We start from the raw sequence: 17,566 nt of genomic DNA, 5'->3' as shown, positions 1-17,566 counted from the left end.
TCAGGGAGGTTTTTTTTAACTTCTATATATTTTCTGTGAACTTTCTCTTCTGATGTTAATTGGTTAAATGATATTTGGGCAGTAATTGCTGGTGATTAATAGCAGGCACTCAAATAGATAATCTTGTTCATTCATGCCCAGTTCTTTGTGACCCCATTTTGGGTTTTCTTGGCAAAGATCCTGGAGTGGTTGGCCATTTCCTTCTGCAGTAGATAGCATTAGAATCACCCTCACTTCTCAGACTTGCTCCTGGAACCTGAAGGGAAAGATGCTGCCTTGCTCTGAAGACCCAACCCTGTACTGCATGGGTAGATTAGGAGAATGAGTCCAGTCTAAGGATAACCATGTATTATCTACTGTGTGCTGAGCACTGTGTTAAGTTCTGGGAATAAAAAGAAGAAAAGGCAAAAGACAATTTCTGCCCCAAAAGAGTTGACCATCTGACAGTGGCCCAGAGTCCTCCTACAGCTTTGCTTCTCTAGACTTCTTCACTATATCCTACCCAACCCCAACCAGGGATACCTTCCCCTCCCCCACTCCCTTCTTATTTTTTTTTAATATGGAATATTTCATGAATTTGCATGTCATCCTTGTGCAAGGAGCCATGTTAATCTTCTCTGTATCATTCCAATTTCAGTATTTGTGCTGCCAAAGCAAGCACATTCCTCCCCCACTTTTTAGCTCCTTTTATGCATTACTTTACCGCATTAGAATGTGAGCTCCCTTGGAGAAGGAACTATTTTTCATTTTGTTTGTATTTGTATTCCCAAAATTTAGCGCTGTGCTTCACACGTAGTCAGTGCTTGATGAATGGTTTTTGACTGATGAACCAAGTGGCCACATATGTATTCCATGGTGTCCACAGTGCAGTCCCTCCCGAGCTCTGTCTCTAGAAATCCTCACCTTTTCAGAGCTCAGCTCAGGTGACAGCTATTTCTTGAAGTCTTCCCACATTCTCCCCAGCTGGAAGTGCCCTGTCCCACTGAATTTTCATTGTGCTACATATTTATTTGTGTGTGTGTGTATATATATATACATGTATATATCTCCTTCCAATAGAGTGTAAACTCCTTGAGGGCAGGGAATGTTTTGTTTCCCCAGGACCTAGCATAGTACATTACATATAGATTGTACTTGATAAATGTTTATTAAAATGTTAGAGATTTAAAAACAAATACCAATGACAATAACTTTTTTAGTATATTGCCAAAAAGAGAGAAAAAAAGAACAGAGAGCATACAGAAATATTGAATTTCTATAGCAAGCAATGTGATATAGTGGGGGGAAACACTATGTGGAGAGAGGAGAGACCTGTGTTCGAATTCCAGGTCTCACATCTAACTAGCTGTGTAGCTCTAGAGAAACTTCAGTTTTCCCATCTGTGGAATGAACACAATATCTTTATCACATAACACATAGAACTGGTGTGAGGAAGGTGCATTATCAACCTTAAGATACTCTATATGAGCTTTGGTTAGTATTTTGCACATTCATATTCTCTCAATAACACTGAGCATCTGTCTTTTTATCTCTGTGGTCACTCCCAAAATTGCTAAATGCCAATACCCCTCTGTGTCTTAAACAATCTTCGTAAGTTCCTAAGGCCAAAAAAAATTATCTACCTAATTTAATACATGTTTATTGGATTGTTTAATTGAATTTTTAGCAACATTTTGGTGCATAAGTTGAAGAAAGGATCAGAAGGGGATACATATGATAGGCAATATGGTATAGTAAGGGAAAGTAGTACAGAGTCAGAGTCAGGTACAGGCTCAAATCCTGCCTTTGACACTTACTAGCTCAATGATAGTGGGAAAACCTCAATTAGAATGTATGACAGAATGTAAACTCCCTGAAGGCAAGAACTATTTCATTTTTGCCTTTATATTTCCAGAGCTGAGCATGATGCCTGGCATATAGTGGATGTTTAATAAATGTTTGTTGATGATTGAATGATCACCTGATGTCCAACCTTCTGGCGCAGAGAAAATTTCTTATGTTGTATCTATACCTATGGATGAGTGATAAAGAGAAAAATATATGAGAGAGAGAGAGAGAGAGAGAGAGAGAGAGAGAGAGAGAGACAGAGAGAGAGAGAGAGAGAGAGATGGATCATCCAGAGAATGTATGATTAGAAATAAAGGTATGTAAACACGAGCATGTAAAGTCATGTAAGCATGAGCAAAGAATAACAGATAGATAGACCAGTGCTATACTTGTTATCTATAGAATGTCCACAGAACCATAGGACATCATAGAATCCATAGAACACCTCAAGGAAGGAACATTGTGTTGAATGCCCATGGAGAGACGTGGGCAAGAATACCATAGCATTGCAAAGTACAGTGTTGAAGAGAAAACCCACATTGCTGAGCTCAAAGAAGCACTGGAGTATTTAAGAAGTTAATTAGAATGTACTCCAATACTCTAAAGCAACATAACATAATTATTTTCATTGAAATACAAATAGCACAAATTTCATGCTTTTACTAAGGATTATAATTTTATCAAGGGTTGTCTTTTTATGTGTTTATTGACTTGTTGAGAGCCAACATTTGTTGGGAGTTTTAATGAGTTTGTAATTATTAAAAAATATTTAAAGCAAAATACCGTTAATTCGATAGTGCCTGGACGTCCAGCTGCACTTGCAGAGTGACAAGTTGCCAAACCCCCAAATTCCTATCAGGATCAGAGCCAGGGTGAGAGCTGGCACTCAATGGCATGGCCTGCCTCTGAAACAAAGGAGATCAAACTGAAGAATAATTCTTCCTGCTCCTCAATACTCTTTCCCTCTTCGATAAACAAAAATAGACTGAATTGAAATGAAAAAAAAAAAGACTTCACGGCTTCCTGCACTGAAGCAGTCTAAAAGCATAATGGATAGAGCATTACATCCAAGTTTACACACTGACTAGCTGGGTGAATATAAGTCACTTAATCTCTTTCTACTCCTCTAGAAAGGCCTTAAAATGGCAGGAATGTCTCAATTTATTCATCTGTAAATGGAAATAATAATAGCATCTACCTCACAGGGTTGTTGTAAACATCAAATGAGATAATGTGTGTAAAATAATTTGCAAACCTTAAAGTCCTATATAATAATTATTATTATTAGAGCAACTTGGTTTATTCTCTTTTATTATAAGAAAGTCACTTTCTTTCCCTCCCCATATCTTCATCACTTCTGAAACAAAGTGAAATATCTATCTGATACTCTAAATACTATTGTGGTGGTTGTTGTTGCTGTTTTGTTTGAATTCCCACAACCGTTTCATGTGGAAGATCTTTGTTTGAATGTTGAGTCACATTGACTAAACAGAGAATAATCTCTTGCTGCAATCCAAGGGCTAAGATTCTACAAAGTCCAAAAACTGCTTTCTGTGAGTCTGAAGATATGGTCTTCCACCTGCCAGACAGGGCTGCAGAAGGTACCTCCTCTAGTGGGATCAGGGGCTGTTTTCACAATAGGCAGTTTCCTGATTGCATATATAAAAGAAGTATGGAATCACCAAGAAACACTTAATAACGCTTTCTCTTGTCTTTTGGCAGAATCAATGACCACCTTCTGGTTAGGTTAGCTCTGCCCCTGAATAAATAAGCCTTATCCTTCTCTTTTCATCAGCCGCCCTCCCTGCACTTGCCATTTCAACCTGTATTAGCTAGTACATGATTCATTAAGCATGAATATACATGGAATGGAATGCCATTGAATTGGTGAGCATGCGAAGAAAAAAAGAAAAGCAGGCGTTTCCCAGACCTACGAGTTCATCCTTCTTTTACAGAGAGGAAGTAAAAGAGAAGGCAGAAGGGCAGGGAGACTGCTGAACCATCTAGCTTTTTAAGTCAATACTTCTTCAAACTTCCCTCACTCTTCTGAAACCATCTAACAAGCCCTTGGATTGAGGTGGTACAGGAGAAGGAGAGGAGCACCCATTTCCCCAATTCCAGGTCCTTTTTTTTTTCCTCCTTGGCACCTGGGAACATAAAGAGTGCTAAATTCTTCCATTGTGGTTTTGAAGAGGAGCCCACCTTCCCTTATCAAAATATTTTGGACTGCTTCTTTTTCACATTTTAAATTAGAGGGGCTTAGCCCATGTATTTTTTTCTTTCTTTCTATTGCTATCTTTCTTTTCTCCTTCTTTCTCCTATTTTTATCTTTCCTTTCCTTCCATCTTCCTTTCTTTCATCTCTTTTCTCTCTGTTTCTCTTTCACCTTTTCTATATCCTTCTCTTTCTCTTTTCTCTTTTTCTTTCTTGCTCTCTTTGTCTTTCTCTCCTCTCTCCCTCCCTCCTTTGTTTCATTTTTTCCTTTCTTCTTACCTTCCTTGCTCTCTCCCTAGCCTCCCTCCCTTTCTTTCTTCCTTTCTTTTTTGTTCTTTCTTTCTTTTTTTTGTCTCTATATCTCACCCAAGCAGCTGGAAGTGTAGCAAACTACTTCCAAGCCCAATCCTACTGCTGACCAGCAGGGTAGCTTTGCCCTGTTCCATTTATAACATAGACAAGTTCATCCCACTTTAGGCAGCCTAGTGCTGCCCCATAATCAGGAGTTCTGTTACCAGACTTAGTGCAAACACCTGACTGGCTTTAGCCCAAATGAAGCTCAGAATTTTCAAGCTCAAGTGATCCACACCAGTCTCAGCCTCCCAGTAGCAGGGATTACATGTATGTGCCACCACACTCAGGGACTGCTCTTTTTCGTGTTCTAAGTTAGAGGGACGTAGCCTGTGTTTGCTGATGAATGTTAGGAGATCTGGGCAGGTAATTAATTCTGACTTGACCCTATCATGGGTTTTGCGAAATTGTCACAAGCCACTTGCCAAAAAAAAAAAGAGAGAAGAGAAGAGAAGAGAAGAGGAGAGGAGAGGAGAGGAGAGGGGAGGGGAGGGGAGGGGAGGGGAGGGGAGGGGAGGGAGGGGAGGGGAGGGAGGAGGGGAGGGGAGGGGAGGGGAGGAGGGGGAGGGGAGGGGAGGGGAGGGGAGGGGAGGGGAGGGGAGGGGAGGGGAGGGAGGGGAGGGGAGGGAGGGGAGGAGGGGAGGGGAGGGGAGGGGAGGGGAGGAAGGGGAGGAGGAGAGGAGGGGAGGAGAGGAGGAGAGGGAGGAGAGGGGAGGAGAGGGAGAAGGGAGGGGAGAGAGGGGGAGGAGAGGAGAGGAGAGGGGAGGAGAGGGGGAGGAGAGGGGAGAGAGGGAGGAGAGGAGGGAGGAGAGAGGAGAGGAGAGGAGAGGAGAGGAGAGGGAGGAGAGGAGAGGAGAGGGGAGGAGAGAGAGGAGAGAGAGGAGAGGAGAGGAGGGGAGAGAGGGAGGAGGGGAGGGGAGGAGGGAGGGGAGGGAGGGGAGGGGAGGGAGAGGGGGGGAGGGGAGGAGAGAAGAAAAATATTTTGGGCCTAGCCAAACCCATTGCTGATTTTAGCCAAGGATTTTTCCCACTTTAAATATTAGACTCTTTTGCATTTCAAGGGAAATTTAATCTCAATGTCCAATTTATCTACACTTAAACCATCAACATGTTCCACTGTCAGACCATAGTGGGACCCTTAGAGAGAGCTTTACAAAAACTTGCCTTTTACCCAGGAAGTCATTTAATGACAATGCTAAAGAAAGGGGAAATCTTGGTTCAGATTACAAAGATTCAAATTTGGTTCCAACCCCCAAAGCCTGAGAAGTGGTACAGATTCAAAACTTGGCTGAGGAAGGCCAATTTTTCTTCTAAGGGAGTAAACCATTAGTTTCTTCTCAATATCAATGAAGGAGAGTAGTCACTGTGGATTCAAGCAGAGGGCAACGTTGATAGTAATAACTCTGTCTAGAGTCACCTCCTAAGGTTCAGTGAAATAGGAACCCAGTCTTTCAAATGGGATATGTTTACAGTTTGAAGGGTCACATAAGTATGTTTAATTCAGTGATTACTGACTCTTCTTTAGGGTTGTACGCATTTAAGCTGCGGTTATGCCAGACAGGAAAGATGGCATTCCAAATCCAAAACCTTTTTTTTTCTGTTTTCAGTGATGTTTATCTGAAAGACTTATCCACATTCAAAGGAAGGAATCTTCAGTCTTAGAAAGCCATTAACATTCCTGCCATTCTAAGCCCTTCCCAGAGGAGTGGAGAGAAGATAATCTACCACATGGGCTCCCAAGCATTTGTTAAGATGGGTGGACAGACAATCATTAATCTCCCAGCCACATTGACTTGCCTAATACTCTGTCCATGGTACTGTTTGGTTTGTAATAGGTTGTTCTATTCCCGAAACTGAGGGAGAACATTTGCTGACCCCCTAAGCACATGATCTTAATTTTACCCTAAGGCCCAACTTTTCAATTTGATTGTGGCTGTAATGTGGGCATCCTGTAGAGAGCCAGGCCACAGTTGTTCATGTGGGTCAGCAGCCAATATCAGATAACCAAATTTCCTGGCATATTCTCTGTGCCTCTCCTCCAGAGCTGAAGAAGGAAGGAAGGAGGAGGGGAAGGAAAGAAAGAAGGAAGGAAGGAAGGAAGGAAGGAAGGAAGGAAGGAAGGAAGGAAGGAAGGAAGGAAGGAAGGAAGGAAGGAAGGAAGGAAGGAAGGAGGGAGGGAGGGAGGGAGGGAGGGAGGGAGGGAAGGAAGGAAGGAAGGAAGGAAGGAAGGAGGAAGGAAGGAAGGAGGAAGGGAGGGTTAAACCAGCCCCAATCCACCCCATTTTTAGTTTTCCCTCTCTTCCTGCTATGGTTATCTAGAAAGTAATTGGAAATTAAAAGTTCTTCAAATGTCAGTCTCAGGCTCAGTACAGCAGTATCTTAATTAATTAGGTATTTGAATATAGGCCTTTCAAGAGTAAGTGCTGCTTCGTTCTTTGCATTTGTATCCCCAACACCTAACACTGTGCACACAGTAGGTCCTTGATAAACATTTGTTGATTGGTTGACTGATAAGTCTGAGGCCACTACAACTGCTTTGTTTTAATGCTGCTTTTTTATTATTTAAGTGGCTGCCACACTATGCCATATCATATTTAAAAGAAGAAACTCACCATGATGTTTCCCCCAAGGTTAGCCCCAAACAAAGTTGTAAATCTCAAAAATAATTTTTTTTCTTTGAGCAAATTTTCAGCTTCCCCCTCTGTGATCCATAGCTTAGAGACAGGTAGAGTGGGGTAGAAGACACTCGGGCTCTAATCTTTGTTCTGTCTCTTGGAAATGGGTGATTTTAAACTCTTGAGATCTGAGTTTCCTCATCTGTGAAATGAGAGGCTTCTGAAATTCTGTGGTTCTATAATTCTTTCCGATGAAAAAGATATAATTTCTCCCACTAGGATGAGCCAGCCTGTGGCTGTCCAAAGGTGAGTTTGTTTGATTTGAACATTACAAAATGTAGACTCCTTTGTAGCTCACCTCTGATTAAGGAATAGAAGAGTTCAGATCTACATCAGTTTTGTTCCCATTGTTTGGAGAAAGTAATCCTAATTAAGGTTATGTTATTCAAAATAATTTTCTATAAATGAATGAGTCAATCAACAAGTATTTATTATTATATATTTATACATAAGTATATATTTAATTATATAATTAACTATGTAACATAAGATTATATAACTATATTATATTGTATATTATACATAATATGTCATATAAATTAGGTATATAACTATATAATATTTACATAATCTATATTTCCTTTGTATCTTATCCTTTTTACCCCGCCTTCCACCCCACTCACAACAGTGTAACCTGTATTGGCTAGTATAGCCACCAAGCACGAATACACATGAAATAGAATGCCCATGAGTTTATATGAGTATTTAAAGAACTAAATAGATGCATGGGAAGTTGCTATGAATCATCTATATGTACTAAGGACTGTACTAGGTGACATATATATAAGGGGAAAAAAAAGACCAAGTCTGACTTTAAAGGATCAATATTCATGGCCAGGCAGGAAGGGGGGGGGGGGAAGAGAATATCCATATATACAAGTATATAGATACAAAAATAGTGAAGTATTTTCTGTGTGAGATGCAACATGACATAAGGGAAACAGGGATGACCTTAGTCAGCAAAACTTTATACTAAGTTGGGGTGGGGTCCAGACTTGTGATTTCATGGCTTAGGTGGTACTGTAGTTGGGAAACTCTTTATACCAGTGTAGATCAGAAACTCATTGGTGATCTGTAGACTTAGAGAGTTGACTAGGGCTCTTAGAGGTTTAGCACCCTTGCCCAGCAAGTATGTATTGGATTGTCCTGACTCCAATGCTACCTGTCATTATAGAAGATCATAAACATAGCTATCATGTTCTAAGGGTAGCAAAATAAACTTTTTTCATACCCATGAAGTATGAAGTACAAGTGCTATTGCAGTATTGTTAATATTAATGTTAGTTTTATTTATAGTAGTAATAGTAACATGGTATAATGGAAAGAATGCTGGAATTGGAGTCATTAGAGACCTGAGTTCAAATACGGCCTCAGTGGCTGTATGACAGGGCCAGATCACTGAACTTAAGCCTCCGTTTCCTTGTGTATAAAACAGAAATAACAATGCCTGCTGAGCCCACAAGGTACTAGGTGAGTATCAGGTGATGTACGATATGCTAAGCACTTTTCCAGCATTAAAGGTCTACTAGTTTAGCACCATGTCGGGAACATTATAGGCACTTAAACGCTTGCTGACTTGACCACATAGATATCAATCAGCTGCTGCTGCTGTTATTTCCATTTTTACAGATGAGGAAAATGAAATTGAAAGATGTTAAATAACATGCTTTCATTCACCTAGCTAGGAAGTGACCCCTCCAAGCCTTCTGGGTATAAATTCAGTGCTCTTTGAGATCACTGTATACTTCATTTACTGAGAGAGAGAAAGAGAGAAATAGAGAGAGAGAGAGAGAGAGAGAGAGGAATTTGTAATACATATATATGTATATATATATATTATATATATACACGTGTTATGAATATATATATACACACATGCACACCTATGCACACACAGATATATACACATATGTGTATGTATATATGTATGTATGTATGTATGTATGTATGTATGTATGTATGCATGCATGCATATCACTACACCCAGAGGCAATTAAGGGCCACAGAAGACAGAGCACTAAACTTGGAGTTAGGAAAACTCAAGTTCAAATCCAGCCTCACACTCTCACCAGGGGTGTGATCCTGTACAATTTCCTTAACCTCCACCTGCCTCAGTTTCCTCAATTATAAAATGGAGATAATAATAACACCTCTCTTCCAGGGGTGTTATGAGGATCAAATTTGAGAATAATCATAAAAGGATTAGCACAGTGCCTGGCACATAGGAGATGATTAATAATGGTTGCTTCCTTCATTCCTTCTTCCCTCCCTTCCTCTCTCCCTCCCTACCTCCCTTTCTTCCTTCATTCCTTCCTAGTAGAATGTAAGCTTCTTGAGAATAGGAAGTATCTTGTTATTGACTTTTATCTCTAATGCCTAGCACAGTGCCTGACACATAGTTAAGATTGCTGTCCTCCATGCTTGAAGAGGACCAAAAAGATGTCACTATGTTGGGGTCAAGGTACAGTGTTGTCCGACTGTGGCTGATCAGACCAAAACAAGCTTGGAAGGCTCTACCACAAGTCAGGCACAAATAGTCCATATGAACATTTGGAGTGAAGATATCTCTAAATTTGTGCATCTCATGTTTCTTTTCAGCTGCTGCAATTCCGCTTTGCTCATAGAGCACAGTATCTTCTCTGATGAGGGCACACCATGCTGGACAGTTCTTTGCCAGTGTCTCCCACGTCTCACAATCGATTCGAAGTTCTTCAGAGAGACCTTGAGAGTGTCTTTATATCACTTCTTCTGATTTCCACATCAGTACTTGCCTTGTGTGAGTTCTCTATAAAATAGTCTTTTAGGCAAATATGCATTTGACGTTCAAACAATGTGGCCAGACCATTGGAGGTGTGGTTGGCAACTGCTTGGCAGTTCAGGTCAAGAAAGGACCTCTGTCTCTGGTACCTTATCTTGCCAGGTGATCTTCAGAATCATCCTAAGACAATTCAAATGAAAGCAATTCCATCTCCTGGAATGATGATGGTAGACTGTCCAGGTTTCACAGGCATACAGCAATGAGCTCAGCATTGAGCTCTGTAGACCTTCAGTTTGGTAAGCAGCCTAATATCTCTTCTCTCCCATGCTTTCCTTGGGATCCTCTCAAACACTGAACTATTTCTGACAATGCATGTGTCAACCTCATCATCTGTGTGTACATCCCTGGAAAGTATACTGCCAAGTGAATTTATGCACAGCATTCAAAATTTCTTTATTTGCTGTAACTGATGATTCCAAGTATGGATGATGTGATACTGGCTGGTGGAAAACTTCTGTTTTCTTGGTGTTGTCAGGCCAAAATTAGCACAAAATTAGCTGGGGAAGTCTTCACACACTTGGGCTAGACCTCCCCTAACTCACCAATGAGTTTGAAGTTTCTCAGTTATTCTCTGGCTTAGCCTATCTGTTGAGATGGTTTTATCAGGGTGTGGCTGCTGCATATGCTTCAGCTTCTTGGAGCCACAGGTGAGAGTTGGGTGGCAGGTGGGCACCAAAGGTAGATGAGCAGCCCTGAAAAGGATTTGGCAAGCCCTCACATGGGAGGCCTTGAACACCATACACCCCCTGACACATAGTAGATGCTAATAAATAAATAAACACATGAATAAATGGATGAATTTATTATAATAGTGAATTTATTATTATAATTATAAATAAATTATTGTTTCTTTCCTTCCTAGTAGAATGCAAGCTCCTTGAGGACAGGAAATTTCTTGTTATTGTCTTTTTACCTCTACTAATACCCACCATAATGTGTGACACATAGTTGGTGCTTAAATATTTGTGCTATGGAATGGAATGAAACCATACCTAGAAGAGGTCTAAGGAAAGAAACCACTTAAGAGATCAAATCTGTCCTGCTGAGGTTTTCAAGTGGAAGTAGTGATTTAGCCCTTTACTTGATGTTACATTTCATGTGTTTTCTTTAAACATTCTCCAAAATCTTCTCCATAAATACAATCCCATCTAATTATTCTTCAACACTTAACTCACTTGGAAAAGAAGCACTCATGTTTTTGATTCCTAGATCATCTTCAAGAATTAACTCCATTGGGGCAGCTAGGTGGCGCAGTGGATAGAGCTCTGGCCTTGGAGTCAGGAGGACCTGAGTTCAAATCCAGCCTCAGATACTTGACACTTGCTAGCTGGGCAAGTCACTTAACCCTGATTGCCTCACCAAAAAAAAAAAAAAAGGAATTAACTTCTTCCTCCGTACTGATCATTGAGAGCACAGTTTTGTAGGGAAATCACTGGATTGGAAGGCTGAATTTTAGTCCCTTGGTCTGTCGATCATTAATTTTCAGTTACCTTTGGCAAACCTTTTTCTCATGTAATCATCATGAGTAAGATGGTTTGGATTTGGTTACGAGGTATTCTGGTGTGCTGGATAAGGTATTAGATCAATCAGATAAACCTGGGTTTGAACCCTACCCCAGACACTTGCTGCCTGTGTGACCATGAGCAAGTCATTGTCTGTCTTTGGGACTCAGTTTGCTCATCTATAAAATGGGTAGATCGGACTTGATGACTTCCAAGAGTCCCCTCTGGCTCTAAATCTATGCTGCTATTACTTCTAAGATCCTTTTTAGCTCTAAACCTATATTCTTAAGATTCCTTTTGTCTCAAGTGAAGATCTCACCCTTGAGTATGCCTAGGTCAAGGTTGGCACCAAACAGAGCTCCTGCAATTAATCTCCTACAAGATAGTCCTGATGACAAAAGAGAAGCATTAGCCTCTGTTTCTCCTCTTAAAAGCAGATCTGAGGCACTGGTGTCAGTGGGCTTTTTCTCTGGGGTTGGCTTGCTTTCCAACACATTCCCCCTTCAAAACTTTCCACATTGTTCACATGTGACATGGCCTTTCCCCACACCGCCTGAGCTCTGGCAGGCAGGGTCAGCCAGAGCCTGCTGGTCTTATAATCGTTCCCAGATGTGACATTTGGGAGACCCAGGTGGGGGCACTATCAAGGGAAGGCCCATGGCTCTGAAATATCCTAACTATTCTGTTCTACTGCAGTCTCTGAATTCATCAGACCTGATGCCAGATTTCCTCTCTGGCCTTGGCTTCCCAGGTACGAACGAATGAAGGCAGTGTTTTGGTGGTGGTTAAATTTATACAGGTCACCCTCATTAAAAAAAAAATGTTTGTAGGATCGACACCCTGCCCCTCCTGCTTATGTACACACCCCTACCCACAGCAAGCTCCACCTCCTTCTTTTCCAGCCAATTCTATCACTTCCGAAGACACTTCATTGTTTTCCTGTAGGCCCTGATTATATTAATCATGAGATATCTCATTCTCTCTTCAGATCATTAGTTTAAATCTGGGTCACACAGAGAGTTCCCATTAGTAAACATTGACTAGTGCCAGATATCTACTAATCATATAAGAATGTATAGTAGAAAGAGTGTGGGACTTGTTATCATGAGATCCTAGAATTTAGAGCTGGAAGGGACCTCAGAAATCGCTTAGATGCGGAATTCTTAACCTGTGCTGCAGACCCCCAACAGTCTAGCCATGGAGAGATTTCACAAGTCTGTAAAACAGAAACTTCATATTTCACAAACTGCATTTCAATGTAATTAGCTTCCTTTATAGTTCTTATGCATTTTATTTTACGCATTTTAAAACATGATTCTGAGAAGTCCATGAGCTCTCACGCTGCCAAATAGCTACATGCTGATAACTGTTTAGCAATTAGCTTTCTGAGGAAAATATATTATGTATGTGTGTGTGTGTGTGTGTGTGTGTATGTATATATATATATATGTATATTATATATATATATATATGTTTATATATGCACAACACTCTTAAGTTTAATCTGCATTGTTAGCATTTTGTCCATCACTTTCTTAAGTCTCAAGAACCAACAAAATAATCAATCAATGTTTGATTTGTAATGTTTGTCATTTTCTGAGGGGTAATGCTCACATTGAAAATTTAATCATTTGCTCTCTTCCAATTCATTTGAAATGGCTGCAGCACAGTTCTGGGTCCATGATACACAAACAGATTAAGAATCTTTGCTCTACCAAGACAAGCCCAAACGACTCATGATGGAAAATTCTATCCACACCCAGAGAAAGAACTATGGAGTCTGAATGCAGATGTGAAGCATACTATTTTCATCTTGTTTTTTTGTTGTTTTTTTTCTTTCTCCCTTTTCTTTTTCCCTTTTGTTCTGATTCTTCTTTTACAACATGACTAATGTGGAAATATGTTTAACATAATTGTACATGTATAAACTCTATCAGATTGCTTGCTGTCTTGGGAAGGGCAGAGAGAAAGGAGTGAGGGAGAAAAAATTGGAACTCAAAATCTTACAGAAATGAATGTTGAAAATCTTTGCGTGTAATTGAAAAAAAAAATATTATTAAATGCAAAAAAAGCCTCTGATCTAGACCAACCTCTTCATTTTACCGATGAGGAAGCCAAGGCCCAGAGGGGTGAAGGGACTAATCCAAAGTGTAAGCAGGGATTTAAACTCAGTCTTCCTGATTTTAAATCTAATGCTCTTGTTCATATGCTATTGCCTTGTTATTATTGTTATCTCTGCCCCAAAGAAAACTAGATCAGGAGTCAGTTCAAATCCTAGTTTGTTCCCATGCAGCTAATAAGTGTCTGAAGCCAGATTTGAGCTCAGGTACTCCTGGCTCCAGGGCTAGTGCTCTATTCACTGCACCACCTAGTTGCCCCTTACATCCTCATTCTACCACTCAAAGCCCATGTGAACTCGGTTGTGCTGGCATCTCTGGGTCTCAGCTTCATCCTCCATAAAATAAAATGGTGAAGATGGGGTGTAAACTGGATGACCTCTAAAAAGGATTACCTCCAAGATATCCTCTAGAATTCTAGAACTCTAGTCTTAAGGTAAATGCTTTAGGATAAAAAAAAAATTGTTGGCTTACTTTGGAATTAGGAAACTGTAAAGTTGAACTGTAAGTTAGCCTGTTGTCCTTACAAAAGTCATCTTTGAATTGAATGCTTGTGGGTCAGCTCAAATTCCACTTCCTCCATGAAGCCTCCTTAATTTCACCTACCTGAGCTTGAAGACTTTCTCTTCATTTCCACATTGCATCAGAAGACTGGACCCAAGACACTTATGAGCTGGATGACCCTGGACATGTCTGTAAAATCAAGAGTTGGACTATATACCTCTATGGTTGCTTCTGGTTCCAAATCTAACCTCCTATGAGTCTACATCTCCTATAGCAGGTTGTGTCCCTAGGCATGCAACTACTCCCAATTCAAAGTACTCTCATTTAGCTCTCCTAAAACTATAGCTTACAAGCCCCAACTTATGCATAGATCTCTCTTCTTGCACTTTCTGATACTGTCTTCAAAGTATTAATAGCTCACATTTATTCAGTGCTTTGCCATTCATAAAACATTTAACGTATCATTACCTCATCTCATCTTTTAATAGCCCTTTGAAGTATGTAGGTAGTACCTACCTCATAGACTGATAAATTTCAAGCTGGATGGGACTTTTAGAGGCCATCTAGTCCAACCCCACGGGCAGCTAGGTGGCACAGTAGACAGAGTCCTGGAGTCAGGAAGACTCATGTGCCTAAGTTCAAATCTAACCTCAGGCACTTATTACCTTTGTGAGCATGAGCAAGTCACTTAACCCTGCTTGCCTCAGTTTCTTTATCTGTACAATAAGCTGGAGAAGAAAATGGCAAGCCACTCCAATATCTTTGCCAAAAAAGGAAAAAAACACAAATTGGGTCATGAAGAGTCAGACATGATTGACCAACTTCTCCTTTTTAAAGATGATGGAGTTGAGGCCAGAAGAGAAGTGACTTGCCCAAAATCACACAGATAGTAACAGAACCAAGATTTGAACCCATGTCTTTTGACTTCAAATTCATCACTGACTCACGCAAGGTAGGCACAGATAGTAACTGGCAGAGCCAGGTCTAGAACTAAGGTCTGGTTCCAAATTCAGTGCCCTTTCTACTCTAGTTCCCTTCCTAATGACTCTAATTGCAAGCAATTATAGTCATCTGTATATCATGCTTGTCCTCCACACCAGGATATGCTGTTCGGCCTTCATTTTTGAAGAGAAACAATGACATCCCAAGAGATGTCTTGACTTGTGCATGAATTGGATTTAAATGAGGCAATGCTTCACCAAGTCATCAGCCTCACTCTCTCTTGGGACTTAAGTCACATCACTTCATTTTTCTGAGACTCTCTTCCATCATCTGTCAAAAGGGAACAATAATCCCTGCCCTACTTGCCCCACAGGGCTGGTGTGGGGAAAGTGTTTTGTAAATTCTAAAGGGCTGTAGGAATAGCCCTACATTCATTCACTGATCAACCATATCTTAAAAGTCTACTCTGTGCTACCTACTGTGCAGGCTCTGCAGTTACCAAGATAAAAAATAACTAGCCATTGCCTTCAAAAATATTACAGTCTGTTACATTCTAAAAGAAAAGCAGCATTTCAATATCATCTTTCTGTCCCCAAGGGTTAGTGCAGTATCTGATTATGGTGGGATTAAATACATATGGTAGCTTATGGAATTAAATTATTTATGCCCTCACAGTTCACTGGCTGAAAGTGTCTATAATGATGTAAAACCATGATAATAATGACTTATCAACAAGAAAAATTGGAGTTGTCAGAGATGGTGAATATGACATGAGAATTTTAGCTTTGGACTAGTTGGAAGAGTTAAAGATAGAATTATGAGAGTGTAGATTCACAGCTGGAAAGGACTTTAGAGGTCAACAAATCCATCCTCTTCATTTTACAGATGAAGAAACTGAGGTACAGAAAAGTTAAGTGACTTGCCAAGAACTACAATAAGTGTCCAGGACAGGATTTGGAGCCTACTCTTCCTAACATTTCAAATCAGCCCAGCATCCTACCACACTTCCACACTCGTTCATGGACAAAACCCACTCTTAATTAGTGGATATTCTGATGAAGCTCACACTTGCACAGGCACAGTAGGGTGACTGTAGTCTTTGCAAGAGAAAGTCTTCTCAGGTCATTTCCCTTAAAAGAAAATGGGTCATTGGAGGAAGCTCATTTTGATTAGAAAAAGTCTCTTTTACAAACATCAGGTCTAGACAGACAAATGCATGCCAGGACATATGATGGGGTAAGGCTTCAAATCCAAGATTTTTCCCTTGCCTGTTAAGATGTCCTTTCATTGACAGCTTTCTGAACCATCACAGAAAGGCCATAGAAAGAAAGGAAGGCATTAGAAGGGGTCTCAGTGAGATCCACCCATATGGCTCTACTTTTCCAACCCAAGCTGGGAAAGACTTTGATTGTCATCCATTGGTAGAGCAGAAGTATCACACATGACCTGAGGCAGCAATCACAGGGCTAAGCCTCATGTAGTTGTTACGGGTACTTTGGAGACAGCCCCTAAGAGCACATTTGGTTCCAATCAAGCCCTGTGAACTGTAGAACATCCTGTTTGTCTACACTTATTATTACTGACAAATTATCCTCCTCTCAAATCTCAGGGAGCATTCACTTTATCCTCACATTAAACCTGATTGGAAACAGTAGGTTTAATTGAACGCAGCATGAGGCCCACTCATAAATTACAACAGTTCCTTTTTATGGTTAAATGCACGAGATGTGTGAAGACAGTATATACTACTGGATGCAAGGAGTCTGGCCAGTTGGGAATAAAGTTTAAACAATGCGCTTGGGACCAGAGTTGAACCACAAACAGATGAGATGCCCCACAGTGACCCAAGGAGGCTATGCCACAACTGTTTCCCAAGCAGAATACTATAACTTGCAGAGTATAATTTCAGCATAAGGGAGGTGGCAAGGTGTAAGGGAAAGTGAATTTGATACAGAGTTGGGCCTGGGTTTGAGTCACAATTGTGTCATTTGCTACAAAAGATCAAGCCCCTCTCCCTCTGAGAGTTTCAGCTTCTTTGGAAGGATTTTATTGTTGTCGTTGAGTTGTTTCAGTCATATCCAACTCTCTGTGACCCCATTTGGGGTTTTCTTGACAAAGATACTAGAGTGGCTTATTATTTCCTTCTCCAACTCATTTTCTAGATGAGAAAACTGAGGCAAACAGGGTAAAGTGACTTGCCCAAGGTCACATAGCGAGTAAGTGTCAGGTCAGATTTTAACTCAGGTTTTCCTGACTATACACTGAGCCACCTAGCTTTCAGAAGGATTAGAATAGATGATTTCCAAGTTCCCTTCCAATTCTAAATCCCATGATTTTATCACTTAGCTTTGAGTCCTGAATATTCCATTTGCTAGCTATATGATCTTGAGTGAGTCATTTAAGCTTTTTCAGCCTCATTTTATGATGAGGTCCCTCAAAGTTAAGCTCAAATCATCAAGCCACTTACTCCATGAAGCCTCCCTGATTGCCCCTCCATCCCACCCCACACACACACACCAAATTAAAAGCAATCTCTCCTTCCTCTTAGTTTCTATATCTCTGTGTACCTCTGTATGCCAAGAGAGGTAGCTGTGTACACTCTCATGATATTCTCAT

The 17,566-nt window shown here is 40.6% G+C and overlaps 1 non-coding gene across 1 annotated transcript; it reads right to left on the bottom strand.

Annotated features, from left to right (window-relative positions):
• Window positions 1–553: 553 nt before the first annotated feature.
• Window positions 554–661, bottom strand: LOC144456122 (U6 spliceosomal RNA). Its single transcript, XR_013485023.1, has one exon. It is a non-coding gene; the product is annotated as a U6 spliceosomal RNA (small nuclear RNA).
• Window positions 662–17,566: the final 16,905 nt, after the last annotated feature.

Source organism: Phascolarctos cinereus, unplaced genomic scaffold (genome assembly GCF_003287225.1).
Source record: "Phascolarctos cinereus isolate Bilbo 61053 unplaced genomic scaffold, phaCin_HiC Scaffold_2;HRSCAF=192, whole genome shotgun sequence".
Lineage (NCBI taxonomy): Eukaryota > Metazoa > Chordata > Mammalia > Diprotodontia > Phascolarctidae > Phascolarctos > Phascolarctos cinereus.
The sequence above is the reverse complement of the archived record's forward strand: the minus strand, read 5'-3'. Positions and strand labels throughout refer to the sequence as shown.